At 35.8% G+C, this 16917-nt stretch overlaps 1 protein-coding gene and 1 non-coding gene across 2 annotated transcripts in view; one reads left to right on the top strand and one right to left on the bottom strand.

The window, feature by feature from the left end:
* The window catches only part of Oatp74D (Organic anion transporting polypeptide 74D), a 905484-nt gene that overhangs the window by 287366 nt on the left and 601201 nt on the right, over positions 1-16917 (top strand). The gene's annotated exons all lie outside the window — the stretch shown is intronic.
* Positions 3114-3186, bottom strand: TRNAR-ACG (transfer RNA arginine (anticodon ACG)). Its single transcript has one exon. It is a non-coding gene; the product is annotated as a tRNA-Arg (tRNA).

The raw sequence follows: 16917 nt of genomic DNA, 5'->3' as shown, positions 1-16917 counted from the left end.
ACGCCATATATATGTAAGTAAATACATAATATGAACAATGTATGCATATCATACATAAAAAGTGCACATACATATCTAAATATAGGTACATACATACATGAAGTTAAAATTTGATTAGCAAACTGTCAAGTAAAGTACTTTCAATTTAATATTGTTACATCTTAGCAAAATGTTCTTCTTCATACATAAAATTTAATGCATGGGATAGCTATTCCAAATTAACACGTAAAAATTGAATATAGAATGTTATTTAAAATGTGTTTTTCATTCGTAGTTTTCTGCCCAAGGGCACGTCTTTCACTACAAACTCGGCGTTCTCTAATCTTTCCTCTTTTTCTTCTTCCTCTTAGTCTCCGCATACGTTCCATATATCTTAATGATGTCTATCATCTGACATTCTCTTCTGCCCCGAACTTTTCTCCCGTTCACCATTCCTTCCAATGCATCCTTTAGTAGGCAGTTTGTTCCTATACCGTGACTGCCAATTTCTTTTTTCTAAATTGATCAGTTACAGAATTTATTATTCTTTCTTCACCCACTTTTTCTAGCACACCTACATGTTTTATTCTGTTTGTCCATTTCACAAGCTTATTCTTCTTCATATCCATATTTCAAATGCTTCTACTCGTTCCTCTTCACTTCATCGTAATGTCCATATTTCTTCCTCCACTGCAATGACACACTCCACACAAAGCACTTAACTGGTCTCTTCCTTGATTATTTTTCCAGAGATCTGCAAAAGATGTACCTTTTCCTATTAAAAGCTTCCTTGGCCATTGCTATCCACCTTTTAACTTCCTGGCAACAGCTCAAGTTACTACTCTTAGTACACCCAAAGTATTTGAAGCTGTCCACTTGTTCTACTGCCTCATTTCGAATTCGCACGTTTAGCTTCTTATTTTTCTTCTGATAAACATGATTTTAATTTTGTTTGCATTTATCTTCTCTCATACTGCTTACAGCTGTCATTTAGCTTCAATGTCATATCCCTTAGTATCATCTCTTCTGCTAACAATCCACATCATTAGCAAATCTTTTATACTTGAAAATTTTTTTCTATAACTGTGATGTAATATTGATTTATTTGCAACAACTTTTGAATACAACTTTTTAAGGTAAACTGAAATTATGAAATGATAAGTGTATTTCTTAATTTCTTGATCCCACAATCCGTTTTCAGATGCATGAGCAACAGCCACAAGAGGTGTGTCGTGAAAAACAAGTCATATATGAGCCTTGTTGTCAGCATCTTGGAGCACAATACCACATTACACATTGGACAGTTTTTGGGCTCATGTTCGGTGCCCGTGGCACGATCCCACGTGAAACTTTAAATCAACTTAAACAATATAAAATTTCTGATGCAACGATTGATGCCATAGGATCTCACGTGTTAAAATCATCCTTAGCTATAATTAGTAATCATTTGTACTCAACAAAATTTTTATTGTAAATGATTTCCTACGTTTTCTTATTTTAATGTTTTTTCTTTTTCTTTCCAAGTGTCACAAAATTATTTTGTTTACTTATTATTCTTTATGAATTGATTAGTAGGCCGATCTTTCGAACCTTTATTTAGAGCGGCTTTTGTTTCTACAAATTATCTCTCTCTAAATCTCTGTACACATAAAACTCTTGTGCTGATCTGCCATTGCTTACAAGCTATTAGATTTACATAAATAAATATTGTAAAATACAACTACAACCATCATCACTATTAAAACTATAAACAACGCCACCACTAATAATTATATTTTATTGAAGGGATAATAGCCATTACAATAATAATATAATTAATAAGCAATACCAATGCCAATGAAGTCGTTAGATATGACGGGGTAAAGAAGAGTATTAAAGAGCGAGAGGGAGGAAACGAGCTGGGAAATGGCAGTAAATCACTCTAATCACATTGATTTGCATTCTGCGGGTTGGAGAAATTGTGTGTCACCACAAAGGACTTGCATGGGGGACTCTATTGATCGCTTTTAGACGCGGTGCCTGAAGAAGTTGAATACGAACAGACATAACGTGTGTGTTGGTATATTTCACATTAATGGTGTTACCTTGACTGTTTCACTTAGGCCTATACTTACATAGTTATGGTTTTTAGAGAACCCGGAATTTCATTGCCGCCCTCACATAAGTCCGCCATCGGTCCCTATCCTGAGCAAGATTAATCCAGTCTCTATCATCATATTCCACCTCCCTAAAATCCATTTTAATACTATCCTCCCATCTACGTCTCGGCCTCCTCAAAGGCCTTTTCCCTCCGATCTCCCAACTAACACTCTATATGCATTTCTGGATTTGCCCATACGTGCTGCATGCCCTGCCCATCTCAAACGTCTGGATTTAATGTTTATTATAAGAATAATAAATTATGGTTTATTTAACGACGCTCGCAACTGCAGAGGTTATATCAGCCGGTGTGCCGGAATTTTGTTCCGCAAGAATTCTTTTATATGCCAATAAATCTACTGACATGAGCCTATCGCATTTAAACATACCTAAATGCCATCGACCTGGGCCGGAATTGAACCCGGAACCTCGAGCATAGAAGCGCTATACCAACTACGTTAACGAGACCGACTTATGTCAGGTGAAGAATACCATGCGTGCAGTTCTGCGTTGTGTAACTTTCTCCATTCTCCTGTAACTTCATTCCTCTTAGCTCCAAATATTTTCCTAAGAACCTTATTCTCAAACACCCTTAATCTCTGTTCCTCTCTCAAAGTGAGAGTCCAAGTTTCACAACCATATGGAACAACCGGTAATATGAGTGTTTTATAAATTCTAACTTTCAGCTTGTTTCACTTATACATTAGTAATTTGATGCAGACCAATAATAGTCTACACAGCATGTTAGATATCAACTAATCATGACCCTCTACAATTCTACATAGATAATTATTGTAGATCAGGTATAACACAGATGTGTGCAGTAAAAACAAGTTCTAGGTTCAAGCACAATACGGCTGTAATCATTTCTAATATTATTTTCTATTTATAACAATAATCTGCATTACTGGAAATAGTACTGCATGTGTTTCTGTTTATATTGTAATATAACGTACATAGTTGTTTTTATTGTTCTAGATGATAAAAATTCAGAACGACCATGCCAGGATTCGAACCTGGAATCTTCTGATCCGTAGTCAGACGCGTTATCCGTTTCGCCACAGGGCCACTGCGTTAGTAGGCTCGTCTCAGTTTAACGTTCTTCACGGTTTAAACAAATAGGGAGAAGACGATTTCTCTAAAATGCATCTTGTGATTGGTTGGCAAGAATACTGCCGTGCTTGGTATAGTATTATGTGTAAGCCTGTATACTGAACTAAACAATAGAACAGTTGCTTTATTGAATGACATAGAGTGAGATGTAATTTGAAATTGGAATCAAAATATCCGTACCGTAGTGTATCTTACTTTATAAAAGCCACAGTTTCTTTTTCTAAGCGAACTGCGTTACTGCTTGAGCTATTGATAAAGTTCGCAGCTGTATTCCAAATTACAGTACAGCGGTCACGTGAATGCGTGTAGTGTTCGAGAGACTTTGGAATGCCGGTGCAATAATAATAAAATGCAAATACGAGAAGAGTTACATATAGTTTCTATTAATGGCAAAAAAGAATATTATCTTAACTGGCTAGGCCATTATCATCATCATCATCATCATCATCATCATTATCATCATCATCTTAAATGTGCAGCGGATATTAGTGTTGTGAGAAATTTGCGCTGGATTTGTTTTATAATATCGAAGACATCATGCCAAAAGGGCGTATCAACATAACTATACCTTTACAATAAAACCATTTAAATACAGAATTACAAAGATTATTATTGGTTACAACAGTATTTTTATACCGACATTAATACATTGATCTCTACCACCACCATCTACAGAGAATAAATTTCAAGCTGTAAGATCACTTTTAATAAAAGATGAAATTAAAATGATTAACCTTTTAACGTCATCAATCAACTGCGGATACAACAATGGTTTTTACTCCACGTGGAGTATATATGAGAATGCCAAATTCAATTGCTAACGCATCTTTGGTAGACATATTATATCACTCCTTCTTGTGATTAGAGCGGCATCTGAGAAGGTCTAATCAATAAACAAACTCTTATCTTATTTCTTCAAAAGAAAGATCTCGCTTTGACACCGCCTGGGTATTAAATGATCTCTCGGACTATACTGTAGACCTACCCGTTGTCTCAGGAGATTCTCATTGCCAGGAATTCAGTGTGCAGTGCATGTGAATCGACGATACAGCGAAAAGAAAATACAGAGTGTTTAAAAAAGTGTCACATATTTTTACAGGAGGTAGCATTGTTCGAAACTAGAAAAAAAGTTCCTACAAACATATGTCCAGAAACATATCTGTTGACATATGGGCCATCCTGTATTGTGGCCTACAATGCTCACCTGTCCGTTACGTAGACATTACAGAAAGTGATGTATGTGATTACCACTCATTGTTACACACGCTTCAGCCCTTCTCAGTGAATAACAAACTCTTGCCACCACACCTGATTGTTGTTGGATTTGCTCACATGCATTGGATACACGGTCCTGTGACGTTTGTACGTTGCCAATGGGTGTGGCACACACCATTGTCTTTAAATGTCCCCATAGCCAGAAATCTAAAGTATTTAGGTCAGATGATCGGGGAGGCCATGCTACTGGACCTCCTCGACCAATCCATCGCCCATTAAACCTTCGGGTCAGTATTGTCGCACGAGGTGTAGAAAATGGGGTGATGCCCCGTTGTGCATAAACAGAAATACAGCCTACATCACTAAATACTGTACGTACTTACTAACACAAGTAAAATGATATACTCCGTAGTGTCCTGGATCTTTATTTACTATTACATTCTCTGTTTACTTCTGATGAGGGATGATAATCCACTCTCAAAACATGCACCATTGTTTGTTTTGTGTTTTTAAACGAATGACGAACATAGGTTACAATACAGCATGGCCCATATCTCAACAGATATTTGTTTCCGGACACATGTTTATAGGAACTTTTTTTCTAGTTTTGACCTATGCTACTTACTTACTTACTTACTGGCTTTTAAGGAACCCGGAGGTTCATTGCCGCCCTCACATAAGCCCGCCATTGGTCCCTTTCCTGAGCAAGATTAATCCAGTTTCTACCATCATATCCCACCTCCCTCAAATCCATTTTAATATTATCTTCCCATCTACGTCTCGGCATCCCCAAAGGTCTTTTCCCCTCTGGCCTCCCAACTAACACTCAATATGCATTTATGGATTCGCCCATACGTGCTACATGCCCTGCCCATCTCAAACGTCTGGATTTAATGTTCCTAATTATGTCAGGTGAAGGATACAATGCGTGCAGCTCTGCGTTGTGTAACTTTCTCCATTCTCCTGTAACTTCATCCCTCTTAGCCCCAAATATTTTCCTAAGAATCTTATTCTCAAAAACCCTCAATCTCTGTTCCTCTCTCAAAGTGAGAGTCCAAGTTTCACAGCCATACAGAACCGACCTATGCTACTTCCTGTAAAAATATGCGACATTTTTTAAACACTCTTCATACCGTACACGATTAAAGGAAAATAAGAATATTTAGACGAAGCGAGGAAATATTCCATCAGTGTGTCTGCATTTTTAACATCAATTATTGCGTTGCAAAACTTGTCTGTTCCATTGTTATGTTATATGTGTTCAGTTAAATTAAATTTTAATACAACTAAAATAGTTTCAGTGTTTCCGAATTGCGTTATACCGATATTAATTAATTACGAGTAAGATGGTGATTAGTTTTGGTGAATTTCCGTTTGTAATTTAAAATATTTCCTTCTTTTTTTTAGATATTTATTCATTTTACTCTTAAAATCATGTCCTGATATATAATATTATAATATTATATATATATATATATAATATTATAATAAATATATAATATTATATATATTACACTTATTCTTCAAAGGAATTAGTTTACACAGACATGATATATAATATTATAATATTATATATATTACATTTATTCTTCAAGGGAATTTGTTTACACAGACATGATTTTAAGAGTAAAATTAATAAAAATCTCAAAAAAAGAAGGATTTATATATATATTTTTTGGAAAAGTACACAATGAATTTATATGCAGGAACTGTATACAATTTTACATAAATTAATCAACACCATTTCTTACATTAAAGTAGAGATATTATAAGTGACTTTCACAAGTTAGAAATAACAATGTTTTATTGGAACATTATTGGTATCCTATGAAAGAGACACCGTTAAGGCTCATTCACAATGAAAATTAAACATAACGTAAGCGTTAACTTAAGAATATAAACGTTACGGTAAAATCAAGAAGTTATACCATCATTCACGATGGGAACATAAACATAACCGCAAACATATTGGTAACCATGGAAACATAACAACGACGCCATTTCCTCATATTCTGTCGTACACTTCAGCGCTCCACGATTGTGTTCTGTTTGCAAATCACGTAAGCATAAGCATGAAAGTTTGGAGTTTGCAAACTTTCATGTTAACGTCTTACGGTAATGTTTATGTCAATGCTTATGTGAATCATTGTGAATGATCCCATTTGGTAGCCTGGGCGTAAACTTCTGTGTTTATGTTACGGTTATGTTTAATTTTCATTGTGAATGGGCCTTTACTTGCTTTGCGATCTATCACAAGCTGCAATCTTACGTCACAATATGCAACATGGATTTCCTCCGCACTATTTTGAAGTCGATTAAGTCGTAAGGAAGAAAGGAAGCAGCCGAGACATTGGAACAATATAACTGGAAAGACAACACAAATGCCTCATTTTATTAGCCTCTTTATTTCTTCATAAATGATACACTAAAACGTAGCCTACGTGAATTCTACCTTAATGGATTATAAGCTTTAAGACACAACCAGATAAGAAAAATCCTTAAAGATCTGGCTGCGACTGTACCTTACTAGCTATTTTACACCACAATGCGCCGTCAATCAAGATCGCTTACAGAGAAAAGAGCTGAAGTGGGCGTACGTACAGAATAACATAACTGTCGTGTTCCCGACCTCCACCAACATCTTAAATGTTGTTGCTTTTCGTATTGGGGGGACTTTATTATCGTTACACCTGTTTTCCACTGTCGTATGAGGTCGTAAAAACGCCAGTCTGGTGACCAAGGTTGCTGGTTCATGTACCCATTAAAACCTAAGTGCCTTTTTAATGTGAACGCATTTATACGACTTGGGCTTTTATGTGTCTGCATCGTTTTGAGGGAGATGCTCATAACTCCGGGGTCCAAGGCCGGCGATTCTTCGGTCTGCAGTTCTTTATTACTGCTTGGCTATTATTTTAAACCAAGATTCATCTTCCAGACATCAATCATTGTCTTCATTAGCCGCTCCGGAAAAAAAATTGAACTACTAAAATGATATGCAAATGCATGATATGTGTACGTTTCTAACTGCGGTAAACCTCCCTTCATATATATTCTGCATTAATTCTTGCGCGTGGCCGGACTTTTTGTCACAACCAGAACGCACCGCGGACTTTTCGTCACAGTGTATGAAAATGTCACACTAAAAATTATGTTACATGGACATTTCACTAAAAAGATTGTATCCTTATCCATCTAAATTAAAACAGACGCTGGTACAGACACTCATTCTACCTCACTTCAATTATTGCGACGTTTTGTTCAGTGATCTCAGGATTGATTCCGCTCAGAAACTATAGCGTGTTCAAAACGCGTGCGTCCGCTTCATTTGTAATGTTCGATACTATGATCATATCTCACCTTCTTTCGAGAAGTTATCATGGCTTAGGTTACATGAGAGGAGAAATCTGCACTCACTTTCTCTCTTATGTCGAATTATGCACACTTCATCCCCCTATTATTTATTCGCTCGTTTTCATACTCTCCCTCGCTATCATAATATTAATATTCGATCACAACGCGATAACACTTTAGAAATTCCACTTCACACATTATCTCTGTATTCCTCATCTGTCACTGTTGCTACCTCTCGTCACTGGAACTCTCTGCCGCCTGAAGTCAAGGGCTGCCGAACGTTGAAATCTTTAAAATCCAAGTTAGAAAATTATCTTATGACGAGTTGCCAAACTAACTTACTATTATGACAAGTGTTGTATTGCATGTTTACACGTAATCACATATTTTTATGTTCTAGTAATATTTAACTTATTTTATATTTTTGATTTCATATTTTCCGATAACGGTATATCTACAATGTGATAAGTTGAGCTATATATAATCATAATTTTCCTTACTGTGTGTATTTAAAAATATTGTATTCATTGTATGCTTTTTATTGCACTATTTTATTACTACTATTATTATTATTATTATTATTATTATTATCATTATTATTACTATTCTTATTTATTATTATGATTAATTGTCGTATTTTTTTATACTTTATATGTCTCATTTATTTTTACCTGCTGTTCACATTTTATTATACTTTTTTCTTTCTTTCTGTATGTTATATATTATGTCTGATTTCTACTTATTTGTTGTTTACATTTTATTATTATTATCTTATTGAGTTTTGTGTGTAAAATTGTAGTGTACTTTGTAAATTTGTAGTGTTTTTTGTAACGCAGTTTTACTCCTGGTTGAGTATTAGAGAAGGCCGTATGGCCTTAACTCTACCAGGTTAAATAAATAAATTATTGTTATTATTATTATTATTATCATTATTATGTTACGATATTTAGATTGCCAGTATATACGGAGTGTCCCAAATTGATGTATACACTCTTTGAAATACTATTTCACAGCAAAGAAATGAGATAGAAATACGATTTTTGCGGTTTATGATTCAGAAGGCAGTGGAAAGCATGGAAACATGTTCATCTGTTTATAAACAAACATGGCGGTGCAATTATCGTTCGATGAACGTAAGTGGATACTGAAATGTTATTGGAAAGTGGAGAATGTTGTTAAGTTCAACGACGATCACAAGAATCCGAGACAAGTTTGAAGTCGACGGAACGGTGCAAGATGTGTTGAAAGGGCGGTGCGGAAGAAAGAGAAGTTACACCGATAACGAGAATGTTGATGCAGTCATGCAGGCTTTTTGCACAATCGAGGCAATGTTCTCGTGATGTTGGTATCAGCAAATCCAGTGTTCATCGAATTTTGCGAGCTCAAAAATGGAAGCCTTATATTCCGAGACTTGTCCACGCACTAAATGAAGACGACGCAGACAGGCGACTGGAAGTTTGTGAGTCGTTCTTGAACATGTGTGATGAAAGGGGAGATTTTCAAGACTTAATTATTTGGTCAGATGAAGCCGCATTTAAACTTAATGGTACAATTAACCGGCACAATTGTGTGTGCTGGGCTAACGAAAACCCCAGATCACATATAGATTACTCATTCCTATGTTAAAATCGGTTGCACTTTGAAGAGAATAACCGCCAGGATCGCCACCCGTCCGCCGTAAACGAACACGAGATGGCAATACAATCGCTTATGCAATTCAAATGGGAGTATGATGTGACTTTTTATGTAACAACTGGCAGCATAGTAAACCTGACAAAAGTTGTTACCGTCAAAGCCTATAACGCAGAGCAACCTGGTATATATGATCTAGGCGAAAACCCACGCATATTTCAAGAAAAGACCGTCAATCATCCAGGAGTAGCCTAACAATATGATGTGGTCTGTCTTCCAGAGGATTTATTGGGCCGTACTTCTTCGAAGGGACTCTCACGGGCGATAAATACTTGCAAATGTTGGATACCACGATTCCACGTCTTAATGACCTCTTTGAGAATGAAAATGGGGTTTACTTTCAACAAGACAGGGCTCCAGCTCGCTTTCATGTCAATTTGAGGAATTTTCTCGATCGCACACTCAATCAGAGATGGATAGGACGAAGAGGAAGTGCTGCGGAGTTCCCGCCTCGATGTCCGGATTTAACTCCTCCAGACTTCTACCTATGGGGAGCTCTAAAGGACACAGTGTACGCCACAAAACCACAAACACTGGAGAAACTGAGACTTCAGATTGAATATGCCTGTAATGATATTCCATTAGCAACAAACCAGTTGGTGTGTCGTTATGTTGTACGTCGTTGTTTGGAGTATACTGTGGCGGAAGAGAGCCATTTTGAACATGTACGGGCTTAATGTTTACAGAACCACAAAAATTGTATTTCTGTCTCATCTCGTTGCTGAGAAATAGTGTTTCAAAGTGTGTATACATCAATTTGGGACGCTCTATATTGTATAGGCTATTATAACTATAGTACACAACAAAGTAAATGGCTTCTATGGCAACAACGAACAAAATGGCTTTTATGATAACATAAGCAAAATTCAAGTCAATAAAATTAAAAATTCGTGCAGTTATGGAGTTTGAAATGGCAGATGAAACAAAATTCATACCTACAGCGAAAGGGGGTAAGAAATTAGTTTATAAGGGGTATACATGTATGTACGTCAAACATAGGCCTGTGTGAAAAATGGTGTGCGACATTGAAAGACTGGAAAGTGGGCACTCACCAGAAAAGAAAAAGAAAAAGAAAAAGTACTCGAATCTCGACAAGCGGGTCGAAAGGACTGTTGTAAGGTATCAGGAATATCGCGATGAAAACAGGATCTTACAATACCTGCGAACGCTTGGGCACAATTTTGCAGGTGAATTTTGAATTGTCTCAGGAATATTTTATAAAAATCTAATACTCGCAATAGATTTACCTGTTTCTTTACAAATTTCAATAACGTGATATACTGTATATTGTAAAATATTTAACACATTACATTTTATATTATTAATATGGTGGAAGAAAAAAAAACTTTTTTACCTGCCCCCTTGAGAATGTTTGCTTGTAAGTTCATTCCAATCCCACATCGACTGACTAGGCCTATATTAAGGTCCACAGCATACCCAGGTTTCGAACAGGCAACACCTCTCGTCTCTAGGCCAGCTCCCTCCGTGCGTCGTCAGCCGACTTTCGGGGAATAGGTTACTATGGAATGATGACGGAACGGAGAAATGTTAGTGAAATGATGTAGATGCCTAACATGGGGAAACGAGAGAACCCCGAGAAGAAACACCAACTGCGACCTTGTCCGCTGCAAGTGTCACTATGGATTTTTCAACAGTAATCTAACTAGAGGTCTTGATTTATCTAGAGAAATTAAAAAATCGAGTGGGATTTAATTGACTATTACACGATTAGAAGAAAGTATATAAAGATTAGAAGTAACAAAGTACTCCGATACAATAAAATATTAAATGGCTTACGAAAATACAACTGTCTTCAAATGTATTATTATAGCATCTCAACATTACGCTAGATGGCAGTGTTTTATGATTATGTTTTCTTGTTATCAGTTGTGCCAACTATGAAATCTTCATTGAACTCTTGGACGGTTACTAGTAAAGAAGACTTTGTTGATTCAGTTTCATTTTTATTAAAACAGTTGCATTCCACTTCAATTATCCCGATCCCAGTAATCAACGTCACTTGACAGATGATTTTCAATAAATCTTAGTATTAAACAATCTCTGATACGTGACTATTCATAATATCATATAGCAGAAGCTATAACATAACCTAAATAATATAAACGAGTGTTAGAAATGTTTTAATTAGGGATGATGAAATAAACAAGAAATGTTTTAATTAACGATGATGAAATAAAAAATAAACATGAATAATTTTTAAAAGGAACAATTATTGAAAGTAGGTACAATTTTCAAATTTGAATGTTTTAGTGGTTGGTGGTTCAGTTGATGTTATATTGGACGTATGCGTAAAAGAAGTGAACTCGGTGATGTACATGGTGTATCCCTCAACTTATTCAGGATTTCCGAATGGTGCTCTTCATTTATTTGTAAATAGGGTTTCAGGGAAGATGCATAGGTATGACCAGTGTCTTTATTAATTCTTGTTCTTGAATGCCAATGTGAGTCATATTTGAAAGTGCTGTGCATCGACTGGAGTGGTTTGTAATTTTCTGTTTTTTGACGTCCAGACCAGTACAGTTTGAAATGTTGGCAAAGAAACAAATGCTAGGGTAGTGATAAAAGTAAACAAATGTTAGGGACGCGATAAAATTAAACAAATGCTAGGGACGCGATAAAAATGTGCGATAAGAAGCCATGATTGGTTGAAAGACGTCCTTTCGTACCGTTTTATTGGTCAAAAGTAGTGTGACGTAGTAAAAGTGTAATAGTCAGTGAAAAATTCCGGACCTAACCGGGACTCAAACATTTTCAACGTCTGCTTTGTCCACCACAATTTCCACCACGACTTGGCCGTCTGTTGTGATCATTTTATGCTTTTAATATCATAGACCTGCCAGCATCCTTTCATAGTACTTGAGTTACGCACAATTTGATCGAAACTTCCGCTCTTCTACACTGGCACGATATTCTTCCGGAATAACACTAATAATGATAATAATAATAATAATAATAATATTATTATTATTATTATTATTATTATAATAATAATATTATTATTATTATTATTATTATTATTATTGTTATTATTTATTTTTTTAAGTATATCCCCGACCAAATTCATGCCTCCCGTATTTCATCTCTCTTAGGTTAGCAGGTCTCATGTTACATGCACTCTGTGACTGCCAAGAATGACATAAGTTGACGTTTAGTTCAGTATTTCGCCGATACAGTTGAACGCTTCGTCACAATATACGAAGAATTATACAGCGACATCATTTTATTTTTGCTTTAATTTTTATTGTACCTGAGTTTTTTTCATGTATTTCCCTCCGGCCCTTCTACTGTAAACTTCCACCCGTACTCCACACAGAACCAAGACCGCATATGGAATCGCAGTATAGCGTACTGAGTGAGTATAGTACGTTCCAGAAATAAAGTGCATTCATTATTGAATCATATTTTCGCAGAGTTACTGTATCTGTTTGGTTACGTCGCTTCCCGGTTTCTGCTGGCCCCTCTGTAAAGGCTAGTGGCTGGGCCGTCAGTTTTTTTCTAAAAACATTTTCTGTGAGGAATTGGTCGTTTATGTAATATTATACAACTATTTAAAATAATGTAAATAAAAGGGCCTCGTTAAGTAAATATCATGTTATTCCCCCCTTTCTACAACCCTGAGACATAACTACTTGGACGGACAGTAGATAGCAGTCTGAGTAAATTTACCTGTGCGAATCGGGCAGAAGTGAAGATTGAATTTATAATACGTAAGGTACTCTGTTATAGAGGAGGTACAGAATTATTTCAAGGATTATGCCCCCCCCCCATGTCGATGATGCTTTGCATTATTTCTTTTGGGGTTACTGTAAAACAGTTGTGTTTGTTATACATCCTACAACAATAGAAGAATTAAATAATTACATTCCAGAAACAGTACATTCAATTTGAGAAAATATGCTTAAAAACGTTTTCGATAATATGCACACAAAAGAACTGAAGCCTGTATCGAAATGAACGGCCATGATTTTCCACAATTTGTTTAAATATCTAGATTTTGATTATTTTTCAATTTAAATGCACTCTCCATATTGTATGCTAATATGCTGTAGACAGTGTACTACACACTGCATAATGAACACGTATGCCTGGATAGTTCAGTTAGTGAGTAAAAACACTTATTGTTAATACTGTACTGTATTTTGAGTAAATAAAAACCTAACGAAAATTATCTGTAGTAATGTCACGAGAGGTCTGAGATCTGAAATCTCAGACCTCGAGTGACATTTATTAGGACTATTTCGTGAATAAAATAAAAATTTAAATAATATATCCCTAAAATTCGATCACAAAATGTTAATAATAGTATATTAACGAATACTTAACCTATTCAGACATTGTGAAGTTGAAATACTCGTAGATGAATATCGATTATTGCAATAAAGAAATTCGATGTTATTATTCAGTAATGCCAATTGCGAAAAGCGAAATGCAGGTTTAACAATGTTAATTACATGTACTGCACTTTTCTCTTATTATTATAACAAATACATTTTCATTATCTGCTGAAATCATAATTTAATTTAACAGTAACAGTGGGAACAGCTATATACCAATGCTTATGTATTCACAGCGAGACATGTTGCTACACAGTGAAGCCATCTCTGTATAGATTGGCCTAATTAAAACACAAATTTTATTACGCCATACGAAAGGCAGTTTGATCAAAGACATTATTACTGTGCAAGGTCTTTGAGTTTGATATGCGATGATGTTACATAAATTTGAACGTCTATTAATTGTTTAATTTCAAAACAAATGTTATAGGCTACAATTTTATAGGTTACGTTAGGCCTACCTGTGGAAGCAGGACCAATGTCAGCTGTGCCTTGTTTCGACCGTTACTTACAATGAGTGCTACACGAAAGCATTTTTATAGCTCGACAAACGCATTCTCGCTGTAGTGTGTAACGGAACTAAAGCTGCATCTATACAGTTCAATATTCCAATCCCGTATGCGTGCAATCTGGGATGAATATTGAAAGAATCAAGTTTAAAAGGTACGTTCAATTAAGATGCATAAAGATTTTGTGTCTAAATGGTGCGCCGTTTTGAAAGTGGTCTTCACTGCGTAAATATATTAATTAATATTAAATATCAATCTTGCATTCATTGCTTTAAAGGTGAAAGAAAAGTTTAACCGTGTAGTTGCATCTTAATGTATTCATGATCATCAATTTACGGGGAAACAGTTGGCGACAACGACTAAACAAAAGAACGACTATGCGATAAATTGATAGTGATAAATCTAGCTGCAGAAATTATCGCAAAGTCTGACTGTGATTGGTTGGAATTCAAAATTTCATTACACTTCATTGGAATGACGTCATATAAACGAAATAGTCATAATAAATCTTAGTTTACGTAAATGGATGGACTACTTTTCTTCCCTCCTATATCTAGTAAAGTGATTTGTTTGTATTTTACTCTAGTATCATCAAACTCCGGTCGTGGAAGGGGGTAACAGTGGTTACGGTTCCCAACCGTTAATCCAAAGATATAGCGAGGTTAATATTAGAAATGTTAGTAAAAACAAAATGTGACCCACCCTGCACATGCACATGTAGGCCTATATGTAACTTTAATATTCATTTTACTTCTTGTTGCAGAAAACAGACAATCGCAATACTTCATTTCATTGACTTACTTTTAAGATGCGTACATATTGTCCTTACGCCTTAGTTTTCCATGAGGTCTGGAAGTTACTTTCTTACACATTCCAGACCAACGCTAAATGTTTTAAGTACCAATATAAGTGGAAACAAAGCTAAATTTAATTTTAGTGGCTACAAAACTTCTCTACCGGATGCAATTATATTATGCCCTGACCCTGCCAACCGGATTTGCGTTGACTCATTTCGCCTGCAACAGATGCAGTATTTAACAGACAAAAGACAGCTGTCATCATGCCGTTTTTTGTATCGCCAAGACTACGAAATGTCAATGTCACTTAGGTATATAAAATTAACGTATTAATTTATTAATCTCATTCTTAATATCACCATAATTGCCACCACTAGTACAGTTAATATACTGTGTATTTTCACAGATAAGATGATGGTTAAATAATAAAAAAATACCCAAAAAACTGGGAGTCGTCTTATATGGCAAATACAAAGAAAAAAGACCTTAAAATTTTACATTAAAACCATGATGAAATACAACAAGTCACATTCGTTATCATAAGGGTCCCATTCTAATTGTGGCTAGTCGGTTTCCACTTCGTCATTAGCAGGCTTCGAGACTTTGGACCCGATACAATAAGTTTACTGTGCATGCACTATAGGCTGTTGACTCGCTGCAGGTAGATAGAGATGTGTTGAGGTAACAACGTTGCTATTTAGAGTAGAGTAAGCTAGTATGGGGAAACACACATATGTACATTCTGAAAGTAAATATACATTACACAATGATAATGTCAAAAGAATGTGAAAAGCATTTATTCTCCTGTCTTTTATAAGCATTTGTGTTTAATTATACACAGTGTTAATGATGGAAATAAACATGTAGCAATTTTAATTTTTTCATTTATCCTATTGGTCGTCTTTAGGAAGTGCAGTTACAGTACCGAATTGCAATGTACCTACTACAAGATACATTCTCAGTGTCTCAAACGTAAATCTTTTTCGGTTATCTGCCAAAGTTTATACTGTAGAAAGCTGCGCTCTACGTCGCATATGACGTGATAAGAGCAAAACGAAAAAACCTAACATCATTGCAGTCTCTAAGACACAGTCCTTTATTCTCGGGTGACTCTACGTCCACTAATTTGCTGTTTATGTTACACAGTGTTCCATATCCGTTATTTTTACATAAAATTGATTTCCACTTCTGTTTTACACGTTCAGTAACCGGTGTACTTGATGTCCCATTAATTCTCTGCATCATTTTCTAAATTAATTTGAGGGCTTCCGGCATCTCTTGCTCTGACTTTTTTAACCGTGTAATAGTTTCAGACAAAGTTTGTATGAAAACCAAATTATTCGTCAGAACCTTCAAATCCAGAGCGTTTTCCTTTGCGTATTTTTTGGCATTCATTCTACAGTACCCCCACCCACTGTATGCTTTACCACTATACTCAGTACGCCGTTATGCGGATTTCCCACTGAACTGCTCTATTGGGTCCGAAGTCTCGAAGCCTGGTCATTAGTATTCCATAAAATATTATCCTCTGTACCATCAATGGCGTTAGAAATTCGGCACTTTTTGTAGGATTTTATTACTGTTTCCACTTTCACTTTTTCCCATGACGGCATAGTTTGGGTGTCGTCTTAAAGGACAGATATACTCTTGATTTCACAAGTAAAGAACCTTCGTTGCAGGGTTGGGTTCAGGAAGCCATAAATCTGACTGACACGCTCCCCCAATTAGTGAAACTGTGGACAAAGATACCGCCAGGAGACCGTCGAG

Source organism: Periplaneta americana, chromosome 2 (genome assembly GCF_040183065.1).
Source record: "Periplaneta americana isolate PAMFEO1 chromosome 2, P.americana_PAMFEO1_priV1, whole genome shotgun sequence".
NCBI lineage: Eukaryota > Metazoa > Arthropoda > Insecta > Blattodea > Blattidae > Periplaneta > Periplaneta americana.
This window is presented reverse-complemented; position numbering and strand designations above follow the sequence as displayed.